This window comes from Staurois parvus, unplaced genomic scaffold (genome assembly GCF_062004578.1).
Source record: "Staurois parvus isolate SC_StPar_1 unplaced genomic scaffold, SC_StPar_1.0 ptg000574l, whole genome shotgun sequence".
NCBI lineage: Eukaryota > Metazoa > Chordata > Amphibia > Anura > Ranidae > Staurois > Staurois parvus.
The window spans coordinates 1,440,301-1,455,280 of NW_028318370.1; the positions used below are offsets into that span (position 1 = coordinate 1,440,301).

The 14,980-nt window shown below is 44.3% G+C and overlaps 1 protein-coding gene across 1 annotated transcript in view; it reads right to left on the bottom strand.

The window, feature by feature from the left end:
- LOC149450440 (uncharacterized) overlaps nucleotides 1–14,980 on the bottom strand; it is a 134,270-nt gene that overhangs the window by 20,716 nt on the left and 98,574 nt on the right. The gene's annotated exons all lie outside the window — the stretch shown is intronic.

Sequence of the window (14,980 nt, forward strand, 5' to 3'; positions counted from 1 at the left end):
GTGGGTGGCTGTCCTATCAGAAGAACTTTTAGAGCTCAGTGACAAAACCTGCCCAACCTCAGTCTTCCTTACATGCATTTCTAGTTCTCAAATGGAATATTAATTACCATTCTCAGAGCATGGGGTATTGCGCATGAGAGTGTAAAGAAGCCATCTGATTATTATGCTTGTTTCACATTGTAAGGGCTGAGATGTCCGTTGGGCCCTGATTACTTAATACCAGAGCTGCCAATAGAGGGATACAGACAGCTCAGGCATTTGGCCCCCCTGACGACTTATAGGAGCTATTGCCTGTGGGCAGCTCAGAGTCCTCCATCCCTCCACCCCCTGGTCCTTTCTCAACGCTTCATCACTGACTACAAATCCCAGAATCTCCCACTTGTGATGGAGGGGCACGTCTGGTTGGAGCTCACAATGTGGGAAGTATGGAGCTGTAAGCCATGCACAGAAGCACATGGCACTGAGACAACCATTTTAGAAGAGGGCTGGTGGGCAAACTCCATAAAGGTGAGGCTCTCAACACAAATCCCAGATATAAGGGAGAGATGCAGGGTAGCAGTATTGAGATACAGAGTGTAGGTGATGCACAGGGTGTAGAGATGGAGTATTGGGGATGCAGGCAGTACAGAGTGTTGGAGTATTGAGGTGCAGAGTTCAGGTGAAGCATGAAGTGCAAAGTGCTGGAGTGTTGGAGATATAGGGGATACAGAGTGTTGGGAGTATTTGAATACAGGGTGTTCAGATAAGGTGTAAACGGATATGCAGGAGGTACAAAGTGCAGGGTAGTGGGGGATTGCATGGGGAGATACTGGGGCCTTGTTAGGCAGGATGTACAAGACAAACAACAAAAGAGAAAGTTCAAACGCAACTTGCTAGCCAACCAAAATTAACCTGTAACAGTATGCGTTAACAGGTGTTTAGATAGCACACATTTGCAAATAAATACGCATGCTACAGAGCCACGTCACTGCACCCAGATATGCTTTAGTCTTAACTCTACAAATTGTGAGAGCCCCCATAGTATAGGCACATGTATTTAATGAATAGACCAGGGGGAGGTGAACCTGAGGGAGCCCACCAGACACCCAGCATGTAGCACAATGGCAGCTAGGGTGTCCAGTGCACCTCCACACCAACAATTCAGCAGTACAAAAAAAAATGGCCACTGCCCTAGTCTAACTGGCCTTCACAGAAAGGAACACATGGACAGGCGACGCATGTCAAACAAGAGAAAAAGTTCCCAATTCAACTTGCCAGCCAGCTTGCAAACAAACCAAATTAACCTGTCTAACAGTATGCATTAAAAACAGGGGTTTAGTTAACACATTTGCAAATACATGCGTAAGCCACAGAGCCACAGCACCCCAATATTCTGTAGTTCCTAATTCTACAATTTGTGAGAGCCCCCATAGTAGAGGCACATGTATTTAATGGATAGACCAAGGGCAGGTGAACTTGAGGGAGCCTACCCCTCCTTAAAAAAGGTACAGGAGCACACCAGACAACCAGCATTTAGCACAATGGCAGCTAGGGTGTCCAGTGCACCCCCTCACCAATAATTCAACAGTACAAAAAAATGGCCTTCACAGCAAGGAACACATGGAAGGGCAACACATGTCAAACAACAAAAGAGAAAAAAGTTCCCAACTTGCAAACAAAACAAATTAACCTGTCTAACAGTATGCAATAAAAACAGGGGCTTAGTTAGCACACATTTGCAAATACATACATAAGCTACAAAGCCACATCACAGCACCCCGATATTGTGTAGTCCTACCTCTACAAATTGTGAGAGTCCCTATAGTAGAGGCACATGTATTTAAAGGATAGACCGAGGCAGGTGGACCCAAGGGAGCCCACCCCTCCTTAAAGGTACAGGAACGCACTGGACACTCAGTATAAAGCACAATGGCAGCTAGGGTGACCAGTGCGCCCCCTCACCAACAAATCTGTAGAGCTAGGACTATCGGGGTGCTGTGATGTGGCTCTGTAGCTTACATATGTATTTGCAAATGTGTGCTAACTAAACCCTTGTTTTTAATGCATACTGTTAGGTTAATAACAGGGGCGGCACAGTGGCTTAGTGGTTAGCACTTCCACCTGCCAGCACTAGGGCCATTGGTTCAAATCCCAACCACAGCACTACCCACCTGGAGCTTGCCTGTTCTCTCTGTGCCTGTGTGGGTTTCCTCCAGGTACCCCAGCCTCCTTCCATACTCCAAAGACATGCTGGTAAGTTAATTGGATCCTGTCCAAATTGTCCCTAGTATATTAATGTGAGTTAGGGACCTTAGATTGTACACCCCTTGAGGGTTAGGGACTGATGTGAATGTACAATATATATATTTATATGTAAAGCACTGCAGAAATTGATAGCACTATATAAGTACCTGAAATAAATAAATAATTCAGTTTGTTTGCAAGCTGGGATCTTTTCTCTTTTGTTGTTTGACATGCGTCGCCCTTCCATGTGTTCCTTTCTGTGAAGGCCAGTTATAGACTGGGGCAGTGGCCTTATTTTGTACTGCTGAATTGTTGGTGAGGGGGTGCACTGGACACCCTAGTTGCCATTGTGCTACATGTTGGGTGTCCGGTGCGCTCCTGTACCTTTAAGGAAGGGTGGGTTCCCTCTGATTCACCTGCCCCTGGTCTATTGTGCGGGCAACATTTTGCGTGGGCACGAGAGCCCATTCATTTGAATGGACTCCCATACCCCATTACACGCAGGGAAGAAGTCCCTGCACTTCTTCTAAAAACGCAACCCGCACGGGACCACACCACCCACACAGATGTGAACCTAGACTAAATACATGTGCCTCTACTATGGGGGCTCTCAAAATTTGTAGACTTAGGACTACAGAATATCGGGGTGCTGTGATGAGGATCTGTAGTTTACGTACATATTTGCCCCTGTTTTTAACACATACTGTTAGATTAATTCGGTTTGTTTGCAAGCTGACTGGCACGTTGAGCTCGGAACATTTCTCTTTTGTTGTTTGACATGCGGCGCCCTTCCATGTGTTCCTTGCTGTGAAGGCCAGTTATAGACTGGGGCAGTGGTCATTTTTTGTAAGGATGTACAAGACCCCATGTTTCTAATGGTGGTCCTGCTTACTACACTGCACTGGGCCTATTTTCAGGGGTGGCTTTATAGCAGTATCTAAGGCTGGCCATACACTATACAATTTTCTGTTCAATTTCTGCCCAATTTCCTTTAGATTTACCATCAACTATGTAATGCAAGGGCCTGCTTAATTGGATACAATTGAAAGTGTTGTTTAGGTTTGACCTTTTGACATATTATATGGTTTTTGGTAAATGTAAAGCAATATTCTAAAGAAAGTTGTATAATGTATGGCCAGCCTAAGACAGAATTTAGTAGATTGCTGAGCAAATAAAAAATCTGTGGAACAGAGGAGCCCAGTGACTACAGACATTATTAGGACAATTACAGCTCCCATCTACCTATCTCTGGATTCAAGGCAAGACTCCCTATTTCAAGCTGGACTCACAGTACACACTATGTGCACTACTTTTAGGTTCACATTGCTCTGAGCATTTTTTACACACATGGTGCTAAAACCGACAAGTAAAAATAAGAGTATAGTGAGCGCTCCTAAGGGTAGCTGCTAAAACACCAAGAGGTACCAATATGGCTCTAAAAGATCAAAAAACAAATATAGGGTGTAGTGCTGTAAAAATGTAAAATTACAGGTATTCCAATAAGTCCACATATAATAGCCATAAACGCATGTAAAAACCATAAACGAATATAAAGTCTTAAAACGGAAGAAAATGCAGCAGATGAACTTGTGACTCCAACCGATAGTAAAAAATGCGCACTCAGCGGAAACGCATGGATATTGCGCGTAAATATAAAACCTCAAGGTATACTGGACAATCCGGTGAACTTTTTCCTATGGTGCAGTCATCCAGCCGTTAGGGAAGTATTTAAATCCACTGGTTCCAGAGGTCCCCTTAAAATTGGTGAGATGATCAGCCTGGATATGGGGCTCCTATTCCTCCGGATATGCTGGATACTAACAGGTACCTGTGGGCTTAATAGCTCCAGATAGGAGCCACAAAACAAGTGCCCATAGTGTAGTAGATTAAATATCTTTATTGTAGTACCGCATAAAACAGACAGGGTATAGTGGTGAGCAGAAATAACACACTATACCTTCATTAAAATGGCCGCCGGGGCTTCCTTCCAGCTCCAGGCGGCAGTAGTGTCATGTGCTGTCTGGTTCAGAACACATTTTAGCCGTCTGCCGTGGGCGCTTTCTTTTTAGACGCTGCTCAATAGTAAATCTCAGTGTGGAGTCCTCTGACAGACGGCACTCAATCGTGTCTACTGTGATTAACAAACAGCACTATTTGTAGCTAGGCATATCTTTATATATTCTAATGTGATTTCCTTAGTTCTGTTGATTCTGTTTTTGTTTCTTATCCTTTATAATTTTCATTATAATGATTTTACATATTTCGAAGGTCACTCTAGATCAGCAATGGGCAAACTACGGCCCGCGGGCCGTATACGGCCAGGCGGACCTTTTAATCCGGCCCGCGGAGCTAGGCTCCCGCTAGGCTCCTCTCACAGTCCGCCCTGAAGACCGGTGTAGCATGAAAATCTGTCTCCTATGAGGATCTGTCCCCCTCGACATATCTGCGCATGTGCCGGAGATCGCCGATCGGCTGCTAATGCCTGAAACTGGCACATGCGCAGATACGTCGAGGGGGACAGATCCTCATAGGAGACAGATTTTCATGCTACACCGGAACGGCGCGGGAACACGGCGAGAGGAACGCGCAGAGCAAAGGTAAGTGAATTGACACAGGGGGGACTTGGGGACTTAATATGGGGGATGAATTAATATGGGGAATGAATTACTATATGGGGGATGAATTACTCTGGGGGATGAATTACTATATGGGGGATGAATTACTATATGGGGGATGAATTACTATGGGGGATGAATTACTATGGGGGGATGAATTACTATATGGGGGATGAATTACTATATGGGGGATGAATTACTATGGGGGATGAATTACTATATGGGGGATTAATTACTATGGGGGATGAATTACTATATGGGGGATGAATTACTATAGGGGATGAATTACACTATGGGGGATGAATTACTATATGGGGAATGAATTACTATATGGGGGATGAATTACTATATGGGGGGTGAATTACTATGGGGGATGAATTACTATATGGGGGATGAATTACTATGGGGGATGAATTACTATATGGGGGATGAATTACTATATGGGGGATTAATTACTATGCTTACTGTGGGGTAATATTACTATACTTACTATGGATGACACATACACACCATTCATCTACTCTTGGTCCGGCCCCCGGGTCCAATATATGAACCCATTGCGGCCGTCAAGTCAAAAAGTTTGCCCACCCCTGCTCTTGATAATATATATTTTGACAGCTGAATCTAAAAATAAAGGTTCGCAATTAAAAAAAAATTTAAAAAACGGTGTCTGGTCCCCCCTTCCATCCATACCAAGCCCTTCGAGTGTGGTATGGATATTAAGGGGTAACTCAACGCCAAATTAAAAAAAAAAAAACAACGTGGGGTCCCCCCAAAATCCATACCAGACCCTTATCTGAGCATGCAGCCCGGCAGGTCAGGAAAGGGGGGGGGAGAGCGAGCGCCCCCCCCAACTGAACCATACCAGGCCACATGCCCTCAACATGGGGGGGTGCTTTGGGGCAGGGGGGCTCCCCCCCAAAGCACCTTGTCCCCATATTAATGGGGACAAGGGCCTCTTCCCCACAACCCTGGCCAGTGGTTGTGGGGGTCTGTGGGCGGGGGGCTTATCAGAATCTGGAAGCCCCCTTTAACAAGGGGGCCCCGAGATCCCGCCCCACCCTACGTGAATGAGTATGGGGTACATGGTACCGCTACTAATTCATAAAAAAAACTAAAAGTGTAGTGTTAAAAATCACAGGACACAGTCTTTGACAAGTCCTTTAATAAAAGAAAAATCTTAAAGAATGTCCCCCGAAGTAGATCCAACGTCAATCACGAAGCCCGCCGCCGGTGACCCGAAAAAAGAAAAAAAAAATTGATTCGCATCTGACGCTGGCTGCCAGCCTTCTGCTGTGAGCCTGGGTGACAGCTCTTAAATATGTAAGAGGTGGGGCCACTCGGGGACATGATCCGAGTGACCCCGCCCCATGTGACATCAGTTTTTTTTTTTTTTCCGGTTGCCGGCGGCGGGTTTCGTGATTGACGTTTGATCTACTTCGGGGGACATTCTATGAGATTTTTCATTTATTAAAGGACTTGTCAAAGACCCTGTCCTGTGTTTTTTTACACTACACTTTTAGTTTTTTTGTGAATTAGTAGCGGTACCATGTACCCCATACTCATTCACGTAAAGGGGGGCCGGGATCTGGGGGCCCCCTTCTTAAATGGGGCTTCCAGATTCTGATAATCCCCCCCGCCCGCAGACCCCTACAACCACCGGCCAGGGTTGTGAGGAAGAGGCCCTTGTTCCCATCAACATGGGGACAAGGTGCTTTGGGGGGGGAGCCCACTCTGCCCCAAAGCACCCCCCCGTGTTGAGGGCATGTGGCCCGGTATAGTTCAGGAGGGGGGGAGCTCACTCCTGACCTGCCAGGCTGCATGCTCAGATAAAGTTCTAAAGTATGGATTCTGGGGGGAACCCCACGCTGTTTTTTTTTTTTAAATTTGGTGTGGAGTTACCCCTTAATATCCATACTAGACCCGAAGGGCTTGGTATGGATGGGAGGGGGGACCCCACGCCACTTTTTAAATTATTTAATTTATGGAAATTCTTTAACATTCAGCTGTCAGTGGGGAACCCCGCTGACAGCTGAAACATTAACACATGGTTGTCACTACTAAAATCCCGCATGAGTTATTTTATCAAGTCATGTGGTGTTTTAGTAGTGAAAACCAATGCAGCGTTCATGTTTCAGCTGTCAGCGGAGTTCACCACTGACAGCTGAATGTAAAAGCATTGCAGGGAATTAAAAAAATAATTTAAAAAACGGGCATGAGGAGGTGTCACCTGCTTGCTCATTGGATGCTCAGGGCTCATTCACACATCTCCATTCTTACATAGTAATGGCTCTTTCACAGGGATTAACAGATTGGGTCTGCCTGCCCGTTTTTCTAGCAGACCCGATCGGAACCTCCATTCTCCTCTATGGAGCGGCGGGTGTAAATGGACATGCATCCGTTTACAACCATCAACATCCAATCCCATCTGTTCTACCAAAAAGGGATGGATAGGGATCCAATTCCCCTTCTGTCCATCGGATCAGATGAAAATAAACAGGCGGTTCGTTTTTATCTGACCGCCCATTGAGGAGAGCGAGCAGCTCTGTGTCTGCTCTGCACTGTATAAAAGACACCTGTCCACAGGAGCAATCAAACAATCAGATTCCAAACTCTCCACCATGGCAAAGACCAAAGAGCTGTCCAAGGATGTCAGGGACAAGATTGTAGACCTACACAAGGCTGGACTGGGCTACAAAACTATTGCCAAGCAGCTTGGTGAGAAGGTGACAACAGTTGGTGCAATCATTCGCAAAAGGAAGAAACACAAAACAACTGTCAGTCTCCCTAGGTCTGGTGCACCATGCAAGATCTCACCTCATGGAGTGTCAATGATCATGAAAACAGTAAGGAATCATCCCAGAACTAGATCGTGAGGATCTTGTCAATGATCTCCAGGCAGCTGAGACCACAGTCAGCAAGAAATCAATTGGTAACACACTACGCCGACAAGGATTGAAATCCTGCAGTGCCCGCAAGGTCCCTCTGCTCAAGAAAGCACATGTCCAGGCCCATCTGAAGTTTGCCACTGAATATCTGAATGATGCAGAGGAGGACTGGTTGAAAGTTTTGTGGTCAGATGAGACCAAAATCTAGCTCTTTGGCATCAACTCAACGTGTTTGGAGGAGGAGGAATGCTGCCTATGACCCCAAGAACACCATCCCAACTGTCAAACATGGTGGGGGAAACATTCTGCTTTGGGGGTGTTTGATGCAGTACAGTTGTTCTGTCCCCTCAGCAGAAAAAGGGACAATGGACGGGGCAATGTACTGTCAAATCTTGGGTAAGAACCTTCTTCTCTCAGCCAGGGCATTGAAAATGGGTTGTGGCTTGGTGTTTCAGCATGACAATGACCCAAAACACATGGCCAAGGCAACAAAGGAGTGGCTCAAGAAGAAGCACATTAAGGTCCTTGGAGTAGGCCTAACAGACCTTAATCTGATTGAAAATCTGTGGAGGGAGCTGAAAGTTCGAGTTGCCAAACGTCAGCCCCAAACCTTAAAGAATTGGAGAGGATCTGCCAAGAGGAGTGGGCCAAAATCCCTCCTGAGATGTGTGCAAACCTGGTGGCCAACTACAGGAAATGTCTGATTTCTGTGATTGCCAACAAGGGATTTGCCACCAAGTACTAAGTCATGTTTTGTGAAGGGGATCAATTACTTATTTCCCTAGTGAACATGCAAATCAGTGTATCATTTGTTAGACATGCACTTCTTTTGAATTTTTTGTTGCTTTTCTCTGTTACAATACACCTACCATTCGATTTTTAGACAGATGATTTCTTTGAGAGTGGGCAAACATTCAAAATCAGCAGGGGATCAAATACTAATTTCCTTCACTGTACACTATATTGCCAAAAGTATTGGGAAGCCTGCCTTTACACGCACATGAAGTTTAATGGCGTCCCAGTCTTAGTCCATAGGGTTCAATATTGAGTTGGTCCACCCTTTGCAGTTATAACAGCTTCAACTCTTCTGGGAAGGCCGTCCACAAGGTTTAGGAGGGTGTCTATGGGAAGGTTTTGACCATTCTTCCAGAAGCACATTTGTGAGGTCAGGCACTGATGTTGGACGAGAAGGCCTGGCTCGCAGTCTCCGCTCTAATTCATCCCAAAGATGTCCTATCAGGTTGAGGTCAGGCCAGTCATGTTCCTTCATCCCAAACTGGCTCATCCGTGTCTTTATGGACGTTGCTTTGTGCACTGGTGCGCAGTCATGTTGGAACAGGAAGGGACCATCCTCAAACTGTTCCCACAAAGTTGGGAGCATGAAATTTCCAAAATGTCTTGGTATGCTGACGCCTTAAGAGTTCCCGCCACTGGAACTAGGGGGCCAAGCTCAACCCCTGAAAAACAACTCACCATAATCCCCCCTCCACCAAACTTTACACTTGGCACAATGCAGTCAGGCAAGTACCATTCTCCTAGCAACCACCAAACCCAGGCATGTCTATCGGATTGCCAGACAGAGAAGCATGATTTGTCACTCCAGAGAACATGTCTTTTGCAGCGTGTTTATAAAAGGCACATTTTCTGTGTGATTTCTTAGGCATTCCGGAAACGACAAGTGTGAATAGAACCTTATGAAAAATAAAATTATGTGTAGGACCCACTTACCTCCTTGAGGTAGTTAGTGACCCCCAAGTGTCTTGGTGGGCTGACCTGTAACCCCAGGGTTGCATTTATACTTTTAGTGGGGTGTGAAGAATTGGGTGCCAGTCACTTTTTGAAATCTGAAAGATGCTATGAAGCGATTAGGGTTCAGCATACCCAAAAAGACTAGACGTGGGCTCCAAATTCTCCTTACAGCTCTAAAGACAAAGAACCTTTAGGGCTCATTCACACCGGAACGCAGTGCGGGAAGTCCACATTCCATGCGCATTTCCCGTACCATGTTAAAAAAGCACTGGGTGTGTGATCTGCTGTGGGTGTTAATACAATCCTAATGACACCCCAAATGTAAATCACAAAAGCAATGAGTTTGCCTGCACCAGATCACATGGTATCTCAATCTCAATTTTGAAAAGTAGTGCATGCACTACTTTTGGTGTGTTCTAGGGTGATTTCAGCCCATTCAAATGAATGGACTGAAAACTGCATAGCACTGATTCACACAGGAATCGCATAGGAGAACGGGCCACTGTGCGATTCAGGTGTGAACTGGAAGTCTATGCATTTGGTATTCTTCCAGCCATAAACATTTGCAGCACACAAACCCTCTGGATGAGCCACTAGACTTCCTACAGTGCCCAAGTATGTACTTTGCTCTTCTGAATTTGCTCCGTCAGATAGTTTTCACCCTCTGGTGCAGCAATCTAAGGTTCAGATTCACTCCTCCCAAAGCCCGGGAGTCAAGAAAGCTTCCAGAAGGTTCTCACAACTATTTGTTAGTAACCAATATGTAGGCTGGTGCAGTCTGTGTCTCCACTGTAGTTGGCATTCGGCAAGCGGTACCACAGCCTGGAAAGGAAGTCAGAGAAACCTACTTTCTCCATGGCTTCCAGGTCTCTGAAGGCAGCGTTTCAGTTGACAGCTCTGCATCCGGGTAATCCTTGGTGGCCATCTTGGTTCAGCAGAGGCTATATAAGTCCCTGCCCCTAGGTTCTGGCATGCATTTGGCGTGGCGCAGAGACAGGTAGCAAGCCCGTTATGGACAAAACTAACAGCAGGGAAAGGTTCCTGACAAGGAGGGAATGTAGGGCTCGCAACTTCTCTGAACATCTTTCTGTTTGGGTATGAGACAGCCAGGCCGCACTGTGCCCCTCATCACAAGCACTGTCAGACCGAAACCTGCTCTTTACTTGCTGCTGGAATCCATGAGTGTCCCTGGTTGGGGTTTGTTGTGACTGTTTGCATTTCTCCAATAAACGCTTTTATTGACTTTGTGTTTTATTGCCGCTGCATCCTACCTACAAGTAGGTGCGCAATCTTTACATCAAATCAATACCTCATTTATGAGAAACTATAATTTAAGTATGAGATAAAAATATCAATGATATCATTAACGAGGCAGCGTGAATACTCATGTGACATAAATATGTAAAATGAAAGTCAATAGTAGGCTAAATAAATGAAATATTAGAACAGGTCCTCAACCAGTGTCAGTGTTTAGCCCTTTAAGGCAATAAAGAAACCTTGTTCTAAATTTGTGTATATCTTGAAATAGACATACAAAGTGCCAAACCACCATTAGTGCAAGCTCCTTACCGCATAGAAATGATGTAACAGAGATCAACTGCACTTGAGTATTAGGAAGAAGTGTCAGTCATTCCACAATACTTCAAGCCCCACTCTTCAAATTAAGGAGGTGGTAACTGATCCAATAATGTACACAATTTTCACTGGTCAAATGAAGAATAAAAACTGTATAGAGTAATATTGCTAAAACTCTATACTTTGTGTAAAAAATACTCACAAGCATCTCAGAAATAAGGCATATTCTGCCGCGCTGCTGTACACCGGCAGGCGTGATGATGTCACAGGCCAAAGCCCCACCCTACATGTTTTGTTGGCAGACATCATCAGGGTGCAGGAAGGGCATTTTCTATCATTCCAGGGCAGGTGCCACTGACAGTAAATCTCTTAGTGGTTGGCTAGCAAGATTGAAATGTTCATAGCTCAGACCATTGGATCATTTTGCAACAATAGGAGGAAGCAAACAATGATCTGAGATTTAGGGAAACCAATATCAATTAAGGCTGACTACAGCTAAATTTAGGATCTATGACCCCATTGCTGTACAATTTCCAGTGTGACCTGCTTATAAATTTCATGCGACTTGAGAAGTCTATGGCACTCAAGTTGCATGAAAGTCTGATCAGAGAAGTGCAGGGACCTTTTTAAAAGTTGCTGTGAATTGAGTCGTATTGATTGGAACAGCCACAATTAAAATAAATGGATTTTCAATTGTCATGCAACTTTGTGTTATGTGAACTGGGGAAGGGTCCCTACAAATTAATACATAAATTGTCTAAAAAGTGGTTTAATTGGACTTGGTTGAAAATTCTCTTTCGACAAAACTTAAACAAACTTCAATTGATTTCTTGTCATTTCCCTGAGCATTGAATATATTACAGATCGGGGTTGATTTTTACGCTCCCCCCTCTGAATGTCACTGTCCTACTTCTGGTCAACCATGATTCCTCACCAATCACAAAAAGAAAAGGAAAAAAAAAAAAAATAAATATATCACTATACACTTTTCAGGATTTATGTTTTACCAAAGACATGTAGCAGAATACATTTTGACCTAAATTTATGAAGAAATTAGATTTTTGAATTTTTTATTGTATATGTTTTATAGCAGAAAGTAAAACATTTTTTTTCAAAATAAAGCTCTATTTGTGTGAAGAAAATGAAATAAATTTGGTTTGGGTACAGTGTTGTATGACTGTGCAATTACAAGTTAAAGTAGCAAAGTGCTGAATAGCAAAAAATGACCTGGTTACGAAGGGGGTAAAACTTTCCAGAGCTGAAGGGGTTAAAACAATTCCTGGTGATCCTGCCATAAAGGTCTTTACTAGGGCACTTCCTGTTAAGAGGTGACAATCTATACCCAGTTGTGCACATGTTAATTGGAGAGGCAGGGCAATGACATCACAATCTCCATCACATCCAACCAGAGAACACATTGCATTCATTGGCATTAATACAAAGTGTTGAATAAATGGCACCCATGCCATGCAGGTAGCTTCCTATGCTCACTAAGCAGCAGGGGAGCTGCTCAGCAGGAACTGGAAGCTAGCGCCCATCATTATAGTGACCATGCCTACTACAGGGATTTCTAGCTGCCCTAGGGATCTCAAAGGTATGGCACATACTATACATATTTACATTGGTTGAAGCTGGACTAATGTAACACCCTGCAGTAATACCAGTTGCAAGATGTTAATTAAGAACAAGATGACAGTGTTTTGCAGTCCAGTTATTCAGACTATTGAAGAAAAGGCTGCTTGGACTTGTATGATGGTAACAGGACTTATGCACTCAGATAGGGAGTGATTAGACTATTTTTCCCAGGAGAGCTGGCAAAGGGGCCAGGGCATATATATTGAGAAGCCCGGGAACTTTACAGGAAAGAATTGGATGGTGAGAGATGGAGGATGGGTGTGTGGAGAAGGTTGTGTGGGACTCTGGAGATCCTGAGCTGGATTGGGTCACTGAGCAGAGACGTAAATAACTGGAGACTGCTGGTGTCTTTGAAGTGTAGGACAGTCAATCCTTCTCGAAGGCAGATCATAGTGCTGTCATTGGAATTGCTCCTTAACAGACATGGGGGGGGGCCCCCCACACAGAGATTACCTCTTACACTACAAAGACAACAGACCAGGTGAGAGGGTTCCATACCCAGATCATTACAAGTTGCAAGTGATGGTGTTAAATTCCAGTTCAATTTAATACACCTTACACTAGAGCTTATCACACTGAGGCCGAGACTGCTTAGCCCACTCTGTATTATGGTATACCAAGTGTCACCAAGATTCTGAAGCCACAGGACTCTGGCTACAGCAGATGCCCTCAGTAGACAAGATTACATTAGTATCTAATTTCAAGTTCCTTCCAATTCCAAAAAGGAACCTGCTTCACCAGACTAGTTCACCATCTTTAGGGCTTCAACCTCTGCTGAAGTTAGCTTCTTCCCCTTTAAAAACACAAAGGATGAAGGCATGAATTAGCTAAGATTGTAGAAAGAAAGCTTAGAGAGAATCTGTCTTTGACTATACCATCTTAAAAGGGATTCTTAAAGGCTTTTTTTTTAATAAAATACATGTCTATACTTAAATGCTTTGTGCAGTGGTTTTGCACAAAGCAGCATTTACAACCACTAAGGAAATCTTGCCCTTACAGAAGGAAGGATTTGAACCTTAATGTGCACCAACTAGGGCCCCATCAAGCCTGCAGAAGATTGGACACCCTTTACTTACGCATAGATACAAAAAAAAAAAAAAAAAAAAAAAGAGGGGGGATACTATCGCTCATAACAAAGTATTCATCTCCAAAGTTAAACCCAGTTACCAAGAACCCAAACGTAAATTAGCCTTGGATCTTGATACTTCCCTCCAGCTCAATTGGGGAGAGATCTCAGAAACTGACAGTTAGAGTGCAGAAAGCTAACAGGAGAGCCTGTGAAAGGATGTAGGACACAGAATGAAATCTGAGCTTTCCACTTTAAGGAAAGTTGAGCACAGCCATAACCTTGGATGGGAATATAGTGGAGAACTATGTCTGTATGTGACCAGAGCCATAGTTCCCTCCTGTAACAGTCACCATGTTATACCTGAACTTAACCATATTTTTGGAACCAGGCCTATGGAAACCATTGACTGTTTGAGAATGTGTCACATTGTGCAAAATTTAAGTCGTAAAATGTTTTCAGCCTCTTTGATTTGTTCATTGGGTATTATCAGCACAATGAACCATACATCTGTTTGATGACTTACACCAAGTCAAACATAGATTAAGCTTTAGGCTACTGTCATAAGTGCTAGATTGTTCATGTTCTCTAAGAGAAATACAGTATAGCCAACACCTAGGAAGTGTGGATGGTACAAGCCCTGCTGGTTGGGAATGAGTGGTGGTCTAGTGGAAGAAGGTCCAACTGCTTGGTGGTGATAGGAAAGGTTTCCCTGGTAACCTAGACTCCCATATCTCATGGGCCTCAGGTGTTCTGTGGACTAGGACTGGCACCAGAGAAAATAAGGGAAGCTTCTCAAATGTGAAAGTGTATGACGTGGAATAGGGAACAACTTTAGGTGCATTACAGTTCATTATGAGCCAGTCTATTTCATGGATTATACAGATGCATGGTTAACGGATTAATGGTTGACTGGTTAACACTTGGGCTCACTCCTTACAGATTTGGACCTAAAGGTTGTTTGTACATTCATCAAAAAGGGAACTGGCTGCTACTACAAGTGACAGCTCAATATCTGTTCTTGGGTCAGAAGATGCCACTACATGTCACATTATAGTGCTCAGGCATACAGGCTAGAATTACATATTGTTGGAGGTTTTAATGATTAGCGACAATCAGGGGCAGACTGACCATTCGAGCACTCTGGTACTGCCTGAGGGCCCGAGGTCAGTAGGGGGCCCCATGAAATGCCCCTGGTACTTTATAGGCTTTTTGGGTGCGCTTTGAGC